At 43.4% G+C, this 14,221-nt stretch overlaps 1 pseudogene; it reads right to left on the bottom strand.

Annotated features, from left to right (window-relative positions):
* Positions 1-9,056: 9,056 nt before the first annotated feature.
* Positions 9,057-10,372, bottom strand: Ghitm-ps2 (growth hormone inducible transmembrane protein, pseudogene 2; annotated as a pseudogene).
* Between the last annotated feature and the right edge of the window lie 3,849 nt (positions 10,373-14,221).

Genomic DNA, 14,221 nt, shown 5'->3' with positions numbered 1-14,221 from the left:
ATGTGCCCTTCAGACCTCTGTGGGCACTGTACATGAATGGTGTACTTACACACATGCAGACAAAAGACACATACACATAGAATTTTAAAAATAATAAACAAAAGCCTGACTGCTTTAAGAAGCTCTTAATTATTCTACTTAGCATTAATGGATTACAGTTCATTTTAATATCTATAGCAGTTAGCAATCAGATAACATACCGAAGAGAAGTCTACAAAACCTAAGGAAATATGCAAATGCTATCAATTAAAAACATTTTCTGGATATATACAGAGCAAGGGACCTCAGGACACTCAGCCTCGGGACCTTCCCATTAAATCCCTCCCCACAGGACTCAGGGAACCCTGCAGAAGTGGAGGCAGAAAAACTGTAAGAGCCCGAGGGGACGGAAGACACTAAGGAGACAGGGCCTCTGGACACAACAGGACTGAGGTGTTTATGAATTCAGAGACCGATGCAGCATACCCAGGGCCGGCTTGGGTCTGCACCAGATAGGGTCCTAGAGCTGAAGGGAGCCGTGGGCACACGCCCATCTCTAACCTGGAAGCTCTCTCCACCACTGATAACCACTTGCAAAGTTTTCTCCATGGGAGTCTCACTGGGTGACAAGCACCCTTCAGGGTAGGACCATGCCCAGCAGTAGATTTCAACAGGAAATGAATTCAACACCTTTAGGAGTTCCTTGTCTCAAAATGTTGAATCAGAGAGTTTTTTTAACCTTGCATATACATCCTTTGTATATACATTATGGCTTCCAAGTTTTGCACTTTTATGGGATTCCTATGTGTGCAAACATGTATGTCTCCTATGTATGTGCTTCTTAAGCTTTTTCTTTAGGTCTTTTTCTTCTGTTTTGTCTTATTCCAACTTTTTTTTTTTTTTTTTGCTTTACCTCACTCATTTATTTCATTGATACTCCTTAGAGGACTGAAAGGGCATGGATCTAGATGGGAAGGGAGGTGGGGTAGAACCAGGAGAGGTGAGGGGGAACCCTAATCATATATACTTCGTGGGGGTTGGGGATTTAGCTGGTAGAGCAATTGCCTAGCAAGCGCAAGGCCCTGGGTTTGGTCCTCAGCTCAGGGGGGGGGGGGGGGTAAGAAAAAAAATCTACTTTCAATAAAAGGGGAGACATATAAATGGATTTAAAATTTAAAAAACAAAAACAAATAAAAAAAAACCTTCTCTGGGGCCAAGGAGCTGGTTTAGAGGGTAGAGTGCTTCCGTGCAAACGTGAGGAACTGAGTCTGAATGTCCAACAGTGTTTTTAAAAAGTCAGTGCTGGGCTACAAGGCAGCTCGGTGGCTCAGAGCCTTGCCACAGCTCTGGAGGGTCGGAGTTCAGTTCCCACCACCCACAGGGCAGCTCTCAGACATCGGAACGTTCCAGAGGATCCAAAGCCTGAGGGTACCAGGCATGCACCGGCCCACAGATATACAACAGGCAAACAGCCATACACATAAAATAGTAAAAATTAATTCTTTTTAAAGATCTACATATAGCTTTTAATGAATGAACCATGCCTGAAACCCTGAAATTTAGGAGAAGAAAGTGGATCAAGAGGGCTGGTTGGCCAGCCAGTTTAGAAAGATCTTTTCTTGTGACACTACTTATGATGGGGAATGAGAGAGGAGACACCTGACATCCCCTCATCCCCACCTTTGGGCACACAGAGGTATGCACCCCACGTCCTATTATTTTCAATAAATGGGCCCTATATGCATCAAACACACAGATTTCTTTTCACTGAGTAATTTGTCAATCCTTTATTATTCTGGTCCTAGATTTCCATCCTAAATTAGAATATGTAATAAAAAGGAAGGGGATGGAGAGATGGCTCAACAATTTAGAGCACTTATTCTCGCAGAGGACTTGGGTTCAACTTGCAGCATCCACATGGTAAGTGTCTAAGGGTTCCCACTGCTCTGCAGAGATAAAGGACAATATTTAATTGGGGCTACCTTACAGGTTAAGAGGTTCAATCCATTGTCATCAAGATGGGAGGATGGCAGCTTCTAGGCAGGCATGGCCCAAGAGCAGAGAGCCCTACATACTGATGTGACTACGACCAGGGAAAAAACTGACTCTTCCTCCACTGGGTGGAACTTCAGAACCCACCCCCACAGTGACACATTTCCTCTCACAGGGCCACACCCACTCAAACAAGGCCACACCCACTCAGACAAGGCCACACCCACTCAGACAAGGCCACGCCCTATAGGCCAAGCATATTCAAACCACTACAGCAACTCACGAACATTCTAAGTCCAGTTCTAGGGGATCCATCACCCATTTTTGACACCCATGTACCCAGGCACTTAGATGATATATATATATACACACACACACACACACATATATATATATACACACACACACATATATATATATATATACACACATACACACACACATATATATATATATACATACACACACACATATATATATATACACACACACATATATATATATACACATACACACATATATATGTGTGTGTATATGTATATATGTATATATATATAATTTAATAAATGTTTGAAACTTAGAAAAGTGTAATAAAAATGTAAGCCAGCACACCTACTCTACTGTCCAAGCTTTTCTTTCCCAAGGGTCTTGAACCCCTCATCTTTCTACATCTACTCTCAGAGTGCTGAGGTTACAGGAATGTACCATGACACATGGTTTAGTTATTAGTTATAGCTGTATACCTATCATGGTGGGATCAAACCTAACTAAGGCTTGGCATGTGCTAAACAAGAATTCTACCAACTCACCACATCCTCCCAAGAAGCCTACCGTGAATGAACTTCTACTCGCCGTGGCATTAGACTTAACAAATGTTGATATGAGAGAATGAGACCCAGAATTCAGTGGCTAGAAGCATATGCTATTTTTAGTTCAATTCAATATGTTTTTTGCAAATGTTTACTGAAAAGGTATTATAAGTAAACAGAATCTGAATACTACTTTCAGCCCTTAGGAACTAGCTACTGCTGCTGGAGAGGGTGGAATGTACCTTGGTAGAGTTGAGATAGAGTTAAGAGGATGTGAAGCTAACAGCCTCAGTCACTCAGGAATCTTTAGGCCAGCCTAGGCTACCAGAGATCCGGTCTCAAGAAACAAAAATAGCTTTTTTTTTTTTTAAAGTTCTGAGTGTGGTGGGGTGCTCCCTTAGTCCTGGCTCTGGGGAGGCAGAGGCAGACAGATCTCTGAGTTCAGGCCAGGAAGGGCTACCCTGTCTCAAAATAAAACAATAACAAGAGTCCTGCTAACACACTAATACATAAACCAACCACACAGATTTAATACAAAGTAAAATCATGAAAGTATGTTAATGAGGAAAGAGGTTAAACACATGACAAAGGAATGATTAAGATAATCTGGAAAGCTTCAAGATGGAATCAATTCACTCAGTGCTCAAAGAGGGAGTGCAGCAGCCCCTCCCCTATTTTGAGACAGGATCTCACTATGTAGACCACATGCTCACAGAACTCACAGAGATGGGCCACCTCTCCCTCCTGGATACTGGCACCAACGTGAGGTTAAAAGTGAATGCTAGGGGTTGGGGATTTAGCTCAGTGGTAGAGCGCTTGCCTAGGAAGCGCAAGGCCCTGGGTTCGGTCCCCAGCTCCGAAAAAAAAGAACCAAAAAAAAAAAAAAAAAAAAAAAAGTGAATGCTAGCTGGGGATTTAGCTCAGTGGTAGAGTGTTTACCTAGGAAGCACAGGGCCCTGGGTTCGGTCCCCAGCTCCGAAAAAAAGAACCAAAAAAAAAAAAGTGAATGCTAATTCTGGCTTTCTTTTATCTCATCATTTGTAGTCACTCTTAAAAACTCTTATTATGAAGCGTACAAAGTACAGAATTTTCTTATATCCTAAAAATTTAGAAGAAAACAAAAAAACACCCCAAATTGTAGCACCTGAAGATAACCATTTCACATAACAGATCTAATCATTCATTCATTCATTCATTCATTCATTCTTTCTTTCTTTCTTTTTTCTTTCTTTCTTATTTCTTTCTTTCTTATGTCTTTCTTTCTCTCTCTCTTTCTTCCTTTCTTTCTTCCTTTCTTTCTTTCTTTCTTTCTTTCTTTCTTTCTTTCTTTCTTTTCTTTCTTTTTGAAGTCCAAGAGAAGCTCTGAGGGACTAATATATGTGGGCATACTACCTGCACACAAGAAATAGAGGAAGTGTGTAATAGAAAATTAATCAATATAGAATGGATGACTCTTCATTCCAGCAGGAAGGCAGATCTCTGAGTTGGAGGACAGCATGGTCTACAGAGCAAGTTCTAAGACAGCTAGGGCCACACAAAGAAACTGTTTGGGGAGGGAGCAACAGGAGTCAAAGCTTAGCATGGTGCTCTTAGCACTGAGAATGCAGAATCAGGAGAATCCAGACTTCAAAGTCATCCCTTACCAGATAGCAAGTTAGAGGCCAGCTTAGCTACATAAAATTGTCTCGACTAAATAGAAGATGGGCTGGAGGGGTAGCTCAGTGGTTAAGGACATTTGACACTCTTCCAGAGGACCTGGGTTTGATTCTCAGCACCTACGTAGTGGCTCACAGCCATCTGTAACTCCAGTTCTAGGAGAGCCAATGCCCTCTTCTGGCCTCCATGGGCATGTATGTGATGTACAAACATACACATACACTCAGACAAAACATCCACATACATTAAACTTTTTTAAAAAAAATCAAAATTTAAATTTTAAAAAAAGGAGGAGGGGAACCACTATGCAAAAATACAGAACTGTGCTATTGAGTGTGAAGAAAAATAGCCATAAAGGGAAGGAAAGATGGTGTGTGGATAAAAACATCTATCTCCAAGCCTGATGGCCAGAGTGTATCCCCTGGAATCTACGGAGCAGAAGGATTGAACCAGCTCCTGGATCTCTGACCTCCATATATGGGCACCCTCCCTACACACAAGAGTGAATAAAATGTATAATATAAAAGTTAGCAACGATAGGAAGAATGACTGTAATAGCCCTGTGATATATTGGGACATTCACAGGGAGAAACAGCTAACAGTCAGCCATTATATGAAGATATAGTTTTTCTTGAAGTTCTGGGGTCTGCAAATACAAGATTAAGGTATTATCAGATCTGGTGTCTGCGGAGGGACTCTTTTTGGTAAGCAAAAATATTTTTTTCCTTTCTTTCTTTTTTCCTTTCCTTTTTTTTCAGGCAGGGTTTCTCCTTGTAGCTCCTGATGTCCTAGAACTCGCTCTGTAGACCAGGCTGGCCTTGAACTCAGAGATCTGCCTGTCTTTACCTCCTGAGCCCTGGGGCTAAAGGTTAGCACCACCACCGCCTGGCAATTTGTTTTCTTACAAACTCCAACTGTGAAAGGGAACGGATCTTTCTGTTATGTATATTAGGGGTGCTCCATCCACCCTTATGATCTAATTACCTTCTCAAAGTCCCGCCTCTGAATACCATCATGGTGAAATTTGGGAGGAGCAGATCTTATACTGTGGGTGCAGAATATTTAGAACTAGCCTACAGCACTGGTGTCCTGCATAGTGGCTGATGCCTGTAATCCCAAAATTTGGTAAACAGAATGGGGATAGAGTCGTGATGGGCTCAGGGTCAGCAAAGGCTACACAGAGAGTTCTAGAACAGCCTGTCCTACCAGGTGAGGTGTTGTCACAAAACAAAACAACCTGAGGGGTTGGGGATTTAGCTCAGTGGTAGAGCGCTTGCCTAGCAAACGCAAGGCCCTGGGTTCGGTCCCCAGCTCTGAAAAAAAAAAAGAAAAAAAAAAAAAAACATCAACCTGAAAGTATGGAACGGACTGTAGGAGTTAGTCTGGCATCAAGTACTGAAGTCATGGGAAACTACTGAAGGGGCTTGAATCCACAAAAGAAAATCAAATGAGCCCAGGGTAGCACCGAAGACAAGAATAAGAAAGAGAGTAGTTAGGAGTGTGGCTAAAGAAAACAGAGTGGAGAAGTCGAAGAAAGAAGAGGAAAAGGATCATGGTGCCAGAAATAAAGAGTGAAGAGAATCCCAAGGGCGAGAGAAACAGCCAAAAGAGCAGTTGAAAGAAATGTCTACATTAAGAAATCTGGCCACTGAGCTGGTGTGCTGGCTAATCTCGGGTGTCAACCTGGACTAATGTGGAATCGACTAAAACCTAAGAAGCCTGTGAAGGATTGTCTTGACTGCATCATTTGAGGTTGGGAAGACCCACCCAAAATCCAGGCCACACTTATTTGGTGCCAGCCCACGTAAAAGGACATGGAAGAGGGAAGGTTTTGCTTTTTGCCCAGTCGACCTCTCTCTTGTTAGGAAGTTAAATTTATCCTGTTGCTGAGATATTCCTTCTCTGTATTAGAACCTACTTCTTTGCTATTCCTATGCAGACTGAAGACCAGCAGCTTTTAAGGCATTCCCAGGGACTCCAGCACCAGATTGGGACTGCTGGGACATCCAGCTCCTGGATTCTTGGCCTTTATGTTAGAGATAGCCATCATTGGACGACCTGGACCACAGCCCATAAGTCACTCTAATAAATCCCCCTTTACACACACACACACACACACACACACTCACTGATCCATGATTGATACACATATATATATATCCATATATACATACATGTACATATTTATTCACTGATTCATAATATATAATATATATTCACTCTATCACTTTTCTTCCTTTAGAGAGCCCTGACTAACCCAACTGGGCACTGGTAGGCATTTCGGTAGCGTGACGGCTGAGAAGACATCACACAGAGGCTGAGGAACAATATGGTTACTAGAGACAAGATTCTTCAGAGAGTCCGGACTATTAATTTCCGGCTTCCCTTCTGAGCAATGAGTTTAGAATCAGCATCTTCCTCTGTGACTGTAAGGTGATGGAGACGCTTGTTCTTGCGTTTTCCCTACAGTGAACACATAGGAAAAGACAGTGAAGGTGTACCATTCACCATATTCTTGCCAGCACTCCGGTGACTGAAAGAAAGGGGAGGCAAGGGGCGGAGCACAGTGGTTCCATGGAATCCCAGCTGAGACAGGAGGGGCTAGGCAAGGGTACCTAGCAGAGCTTGCTTCTATAAACAAAAGGAGTGGGAAGGTGTGCAGCAAAACAACAACAACAAAGTAAACACTTAAAAATCAGTGTTGTAAAAAAAAAAGGCTTCTGAGCATATTCATAGAAAGAACTGAGTTCATAGCACAGTTCTGTAATATCACCTTCCATGGACCTGCATGAGAGCTGTCTTAGTCAGGGTTTCTATTCCTGCACAAACATCATGACCAAGAAGCAAGTTGGGGAGGAAAGGGTTTATTCAGCTTACACTTTCACATTTCTGTTCATCACCAAAGGAAGTCAGGACTGGAACTCAAGCAGGTCAGGAAGCAGGAGCTGATGCAGAGGCCATGGAGGGATGTTACTTACTGGCTTGCTTCCCCTGGCTTGCTCAGCTTGCTCTCTTATAGAACCCAAGACTACCAGCCCAGGGATGGCACCACCCACCATGGGCTGGGTCCTCCCATCCTCGATCACTAGTTGAGAAAATGCCTTACAGCTGGGTCTCATGAAGGCATTTCCACAATGGAGGCTCCTTTTTCTGTGATAACTCCAGCTTGTGTCAAGTTGACACACAAAACCAGCCAGTACAAGAGCAGAGGCCTGTCAGCACTCCTGAGAGTAGGCTAGTGTCCCGAAGCATGTATCTGTTACTTGACATCTCTGAACTCCAAATTCTTCTTCTATAAAATGGAAGAGGGCTAGAGAGATGTCCTTGTGTACTTACTGCTCTTCCAGAGGAACCTTGTCAGGTGGCTCCCGATTGCCTGTGACTCCAGCGCCGAGAGACCCTGTGCCTTCTTTTGGCCTCTTTGAGCACCTGCATACACATGGCATATAATACAGACATACGAATAGAAACGAAATAAAACATAAAAAATAAAACCGAGGTTAATGACAGTACACAGTGGCTACGAGGACTCGAGTGTAAACACTTAGAACTACATCTACCGTGTAACACATGCTCAAACATGTCGACAAGATATGACGTCACTGCCACATGCCTTCTGCTAAAAGGATAAGCGTTTGTCATCATCGTGTTACTGACTGAGATGAGAAAGTGTGTGTCCCCTCATGTGCAGGACAGCTAGGACATAGGACAGTCATATCCCTCTCAGGTCTTCTCTTGTCGGGAATCCATACAAAAACTTCCTTATTTACTCTGAAATAATGAGCTCCCAGAACCAGAATTCGTAAAGCCCGTTTGAACTGTAGGAAAGGGGCAAGTCACTAAATAAATAAACCGTAGGCAAGCGGCAGGTAAGTGCTGTGTGATGCTTAATGAGAATCTCACAAATGAAAAAGGTGAGCAGATGTAGTCATAATAGTTGAGGAAGAGGCGGTGAAATATGCTGAACGAACATGCACACTGCAGAACCTCTTAAACCAGGGTTAGTAATGGCTATGTCTTACAGTAAAGGTTAAAATTCATGCGATGACGCATTCAAGCTGGAGCAAGTGGCCAGTGTATGCTAGGCTAAAGATACAATTTAATCGTGCATGTGTGTGTGTGTGTGTGTGTGTGTGTGTGCATGAAAGTGCAAGTGTGTATCATGTGTGTGGATGCATGCAGAGGCTAGAGGGGGTTTTTTGTTTCTGTTTTTGTTTTTAAATCTTCTAACAAATCTTTGTTCACACATTCATCAAAGCATTTTAAAAGTGCGAAAGCATGACAGATAAAAATGTATGTGCTTATTTGGAAGACATCTATTGGGCTGGAGAGATGGCTCAACGGTTTAGAGCACTGACCGCTCTTCCAGAGTTCCTGAATTCAATTCCCAGCAACCACGTGGTGGCTCACAACCATCTGTCATGGAATCCGATGCCATCTTCTGGTGTGTCTGAAGACAGCTACTTATTGTTTACATAAATAAACAAATAAATCTTTGGAAGACATCTACTGCATTTATTCTCTAAAAGAAAAAGCAGGCCTGAGGGGTCACGTTACTGAACATTTTAAACATAGTGACAGATTATCTTCTAAACCTCAAGGGATTCTGATGGTGCAAACTGTAAGGACTTTCTGCTCCTACTAACCAAGCTGGACACCAGCGAGCTGAGAAACCACAGCGGTCACTTCATTTCTTTCTGTTGCTTCCACTTGCCAGCATAGTTGTGACTCGAATAAATACATTTAATGTACCCATGTCGATCATCAACATCGGATTGATGGGATCATACTTTTGAGCTCCATACATGGGTGCTAGTTCTGTGTGTTTGATTACTTTCCGAGTACAGAAGGAACATGCTGAAAAGAGCTAATTCACCATACATTGCCACTGGGTGCAGAGGTAGGGAAGAAACATAGACCCCAGTGAAGATGCAAAGACAAGGCTCAGGCCCACTCACAAGGGTGTTTCCACATCCAGAAACGTCTCAATAGATGCACACATGGCTGCAGGAGAGAGGCCTCCCACAATACCAGTGGTATATTATTGGGCTCTCAGGAGAAGAGGGCCCCTTAAGATCGTCAGAGGAGAAGCCATGACTGCACCCATCACACCAGAATGCAGCATCCAAGCCAGATGCTTTGGGCCTGGCCTCTGCTCACATGATATTGCCTGGACTAGCATTCCAGCTCCAGTCATGGCTGCAAAGCTTGCACCAATTGTCACCCAAGAGCCTGTCATCATGAAATTCATGAAAGCAAGTGTTCTGGCTACTAGTGCCAAGGCAGACAAAGCTGTTAAACCAATACTTCCTGCTAAGTCCATGTAAGTAGAATGAATTCTATCCTTTACATACTGAGGCCAAAGTACAGCCTTTTCCATAGCTCTGATCTCATTAGAGATTCCCAAGCCATAGTAGCACAGTGCTCCAAGACCAATGCCTGCTCCTCCAGCAACAAACCACCGTCCTGGAGATCTGATCAATTTTAAAGAGTTTGTTTTTTTCCCCCATTGATGGTTCCAAGGCTGCCTCTTTCAGTTCTTGGGCAGTTTTCCCATGGTGAATCCTAATTCTTGTCTTGGTGGCGTATTCCCTGCTGGGTGTTAAGAGCCATTGGTTCTTTGTGAAGGGATTCTTCCCAAGTGGAGAGGCCTTGGTGATGAAAGCGGGCGAAAAACTATCCCTGGAAGGTAGTGTCTGGAGACACACAAGCCTTGCAGCTAACATGGTGGGCGACACACCAATTTACTAAACAGATCTTAAATACTCAGCTCTTGTCACCTCTACCACGGAGCTCTCTTCCGGGGCACCCAAACTGGGAGCTTGTGACCTCCCTCTGCCTGCTCCTCCGTGTGACTCACTGCCTAGGCTAGAGGTTTTTATCCTCTGGAGCGTAAGTCACAAGTGGTTGCAAGTCACCTGATATGGATGCTGGGTATTGATGAGGTCTGGGTATCGCCACACAAACCACTCAGGCACCCATCTCAGTCAAACTGGGCTGGTTATTGAACACACAGCCCAGGACTGATCAATAAGGGATAGAATCTAGATCTGGAAACTAAACTGTGACCTGAGTCAGAATCCTACAGAGCTTTTAAACCTGAGATCCACAAATATCTGTGCTAAGTTATTCTACCAACCAAGGTTTAGGGACAGGGGACTTCCTTAGGAACATGTCTTTGTAGTATACTTATCCTGTCCTCATTGGATGGGTCATTTAATTGTGGGGTGGAGTGAGACTTGACATGTCTAGCATTTACGTGCCAACTTGCCAACCAGGATTTCATGCTTCTTTTTTCCAAGTAGGATTTCAATTCCTGGGGAAGTCTTGGGTCCAAACATATTGTGGCTAGCTATACAAAGCAGTTCTAACTGACCTCTAGCCTGAACATAAGAGAATCTTAGGTTAATTCGGGCACAAAGAATTTTCTAGTAACAATGAGAAAGTTTCCTTGTAACATTAGTAACAGCATAAAATGATTGGCTATACAGGCAACGGTTACCCAGGCCTTAACAGGAATCAGACTCAGGACCTCTGGAAGAGTAACTCTTAGCTGCAGAACTATCTCTCCAGCTCTGCAGCCTGACATTGCAAACAATTAAACAATTATACCAGGTTAAAGGCTATACATGAAATGCTGTGTCTTGAATATGGTCAGCTGCTGTACAGGAATGTCCTCTTAGTTAAACAACGGCCATCTTGGGGAGTTCAACTGTGCCTACTTGCGAAAGATCACTGAGGGTAAAACCAGGAGATTCTCCTTGGAGTGTTCAGCCAGCCCTTACCACCTATGGTACACACTTCTGTCTAAATGGTACCTGACCTAGGGGAGGGGCTAGAGTATGTAGGTGGGGCAAGGCTGTGGGGGGAGGGGATGTTTCATCTATGTGGCTAAGAGAAACTTGTCGAAGGATATTTGATCACACTGTAGCCCCCGAGATTGTGTTATTTACTGGGAAAACCTATTTTTGGTTGTGCTGTGGCTCAGCCTCAGCCCACATCTTTAATCCAGGAGCTTTCTGCTTGAATATTGTAAACAGGATTACATAAAGTCAACCATAGGTCAAGAGGTGGAGCAAGCAACCAGGTGATAGGAAGGGAAGATAGGGTTATTAAGGAAAAACCATAGAGAGTAAGAGAGAGTCAGAGATGGATAGAGAGACGAACAGGAAGTAGAAGGGAGGGACATTCAGTTTGAAGGAGGTTTTTTGTTTTTTGGGGTTTTTTTTGTTGTTTTTTTTTTTTTGTTGTTTTTTTGTTTTTTGTTTTTTGGTTTTGTTTTTTTTTTGGTTTTTTTTGTTTTTTTTTGAGCCAGAATAAGGGAGGGGATTCTTAGTGGAACATCAGCTGAAGAGGAAGGTTAGCTGGTACTTTCTCTGCATCTCTGAACTAGCAGGATCTCACCCTCGCATCTGGCTCCCCAGTCTTCACTGGTAAAATTGAATGACTGAGACTTTGTTAGGAAACAACAGAAGCCGTCATCCCCGGTGGATAAAGACTTTCCAGAGCAGCTTTCTTTTAGGGAGAGGAGCACCCACATTCAGTAAGTAACCCCTCACTCATGCTCTGTAAGTAAGCCCAATAAACTCATGGGTTCCCCACACTGAATTCTGGTGGTCTAAATGGGCTAGTTCTTAGGACCTTAGGAAGAGGGCTCGACTTTAAGATTCCCCAGGGAAGGAGTTTTAGTAACATAATTAAGAAATTGTAGGGGCTGGGGATTTAGCTCAGTGGTAGAGCGCTTACCTAGGAAGCGCAAGGCCCTGGGTTCGGTCCCCAGCTCCGAAAAAAAGAACCAAAAAAAAAAAAAAGAAAAAAAAAAAAAAAGAAATTGTAGCTGCTACGTGGTAACATGGTAACATCAACTTTTATTCTACTTCTTCCGTTCCCTCCTCCCTCCCTCCGCCCCCAAGTTTTGTTAGGTTTTTCTGTGGTCCAAGGCATTGATGCGAGGGTGGTGACCGCAAGGCAAGCACACTCTATCACTGAGCTATATCCCTAGACCTCTTCGTTCACTTTTTTTTTTTTTTTTTTTTTTTATATTGAGTGCGGGTTTATTGGGAAACTGCTCAAGAATCAGGGAAGTCGCCGGGGGAAGGGGAGAAGAGAGGGGAAAGAGTAAGAGAGAGAATGTGCAAGTAGAGAGAGCACGTTCACTTTTAAAGATAGGGTATAGCTATTTTTCACTGGCTGGCCTTGATGACCCTCCTGCCTCAGCTTCCCGAGCAGCTTGGATCACTGGTTTGTAGAACAGGTCTGGCTTATTCTTAGTGGGAGCTAGAGGAAAGGCTCTCACTGCATTCAACCTTCATCAGCATGTACTGAATAACATATCAAGTCTGAAATGTTGAGCTAGGCACAGTGGCACAAGCCTTTAATCTCTTGGGAGGGAGACAGAGGTAGTGGGATCTTTGTGAGTTTAAGGCTAGCCTGGTATATATAGTAAGTTCCAGAACAGTCAGAGTTACATTGTAGAACACTATCTCTAAGAAACAAAACAAAATCTCTATGTTGGATGCACTCACTGTATTGTCTTCCTTCGGTTTTGGACTGGGTACTCTTTTAAACCACAAGGTATTATAACATTCTAACCTGGGAATAAACTCTTTATGCTCAGGAACTAAACAATTCAGTGATTCCCGGGAAACTAACCAGATTCACAAAAACATCCCCTCCCCCATGCTGTACACTCTTAGACAATCAGAACTGCCTGGGAACTCTCCCATCTTGTTGTCTTCCCATTGTACAGTACAAACCAGGTGATCTGTCAACTTATATCGAGGTAGGCATCGGTGAGGCAGCTGTATTTCTGCTCCTGTAAGTAACCCTAGTGAAAACCATTGGTCCACCAAGCTTGACTTTTGTGGTATCCTCACTTTGGTCTGCCATCAATACTGTATCTGGATACCTATCTCCAGTGAACAGATGTTTGTTCATGTAGCCCCAGAAATGGTGTCACACAAGATATATCTAACACATATATTAACATTAATCCATAAAATAGTCTGACCTGGTGGCAACCTTGAACCCTAGCACTCTGGCATTGAGGCAAGAGAACAGGTAAGGCCAGGCTACCCAGAGCTACTCAGTGAGCCCCTGCCTCTAAATAAAATTAGCCAAACCTTACCCTCTGAGGCTGGTACTGTCCAGTAAACTGGTACGAGTAAACTGAGATGGACTTAAAGTAACATACATGATGCCAACAATAACAGGGTAGCAGGCTTTGGATTTAGATGAAGCAAAAGTAAGCACGGTACTTCCTAGGAACGTTTCATTTTCCCTCTCCTCCTCCTCCTCCCCCTCCTTCCTTTTTTTTTTTTTTTTTTCCTTTTGAGACCGTGTTTCTCTCTGTAGTCCTTTGCACTTGCTCTGTATCCCTGGCTGGCCTCTAACTCAGAGATCCACCTGCCTCTGCCTCCTCAGTGTTCGTTCGGATTAAGGGTAATTGCCACCATCACCTGGAATGCTTTCGGTTTTTCCTTCCTTCCTTCCTTCCTTCCTTCCTTCCTTCCTTCCTTCCTTCTTTCCTTCCTTCCCTCATCTCTTTCTCTCTCTCTTGTAGGCAGATTTAGTAATATTTAAATTGGGCATGGTGGCTCACGCCTGTAATTCCAGGATTTGTGGGGTTTAGGCCAGCCTGGGAAACTTTAAGAAATAAGTGATCAGCCTGGGCTATGGAGTGTGATCTTGTCTCAAAAGCAAAACAAGAAAATAAAAGAAAAAAAACCAGTGGACTTTTAAGAACTGTCAGATCTTAAGCTTCTGGAATCTTGACAGGTGGAACC

The sequence above is a fragment of the Rattus norvegicus genome, chromosome 7 (genome assembly GCF_036323735.1).
Source record: "Rattus norvegicus strain BN/NHsdMcwi chromosome 7, GRCr8, whole genome shotgun sequence".
NCBI classification, from domain to species: Eukaryota; Metazoa; Chordata; class Mammalia; order Rodentia; family Muridae; genus Rattus; species Rattus norvegicus.
This window is presented reverse-complemented; position numbering and strand designations above follow the sequence as displayed.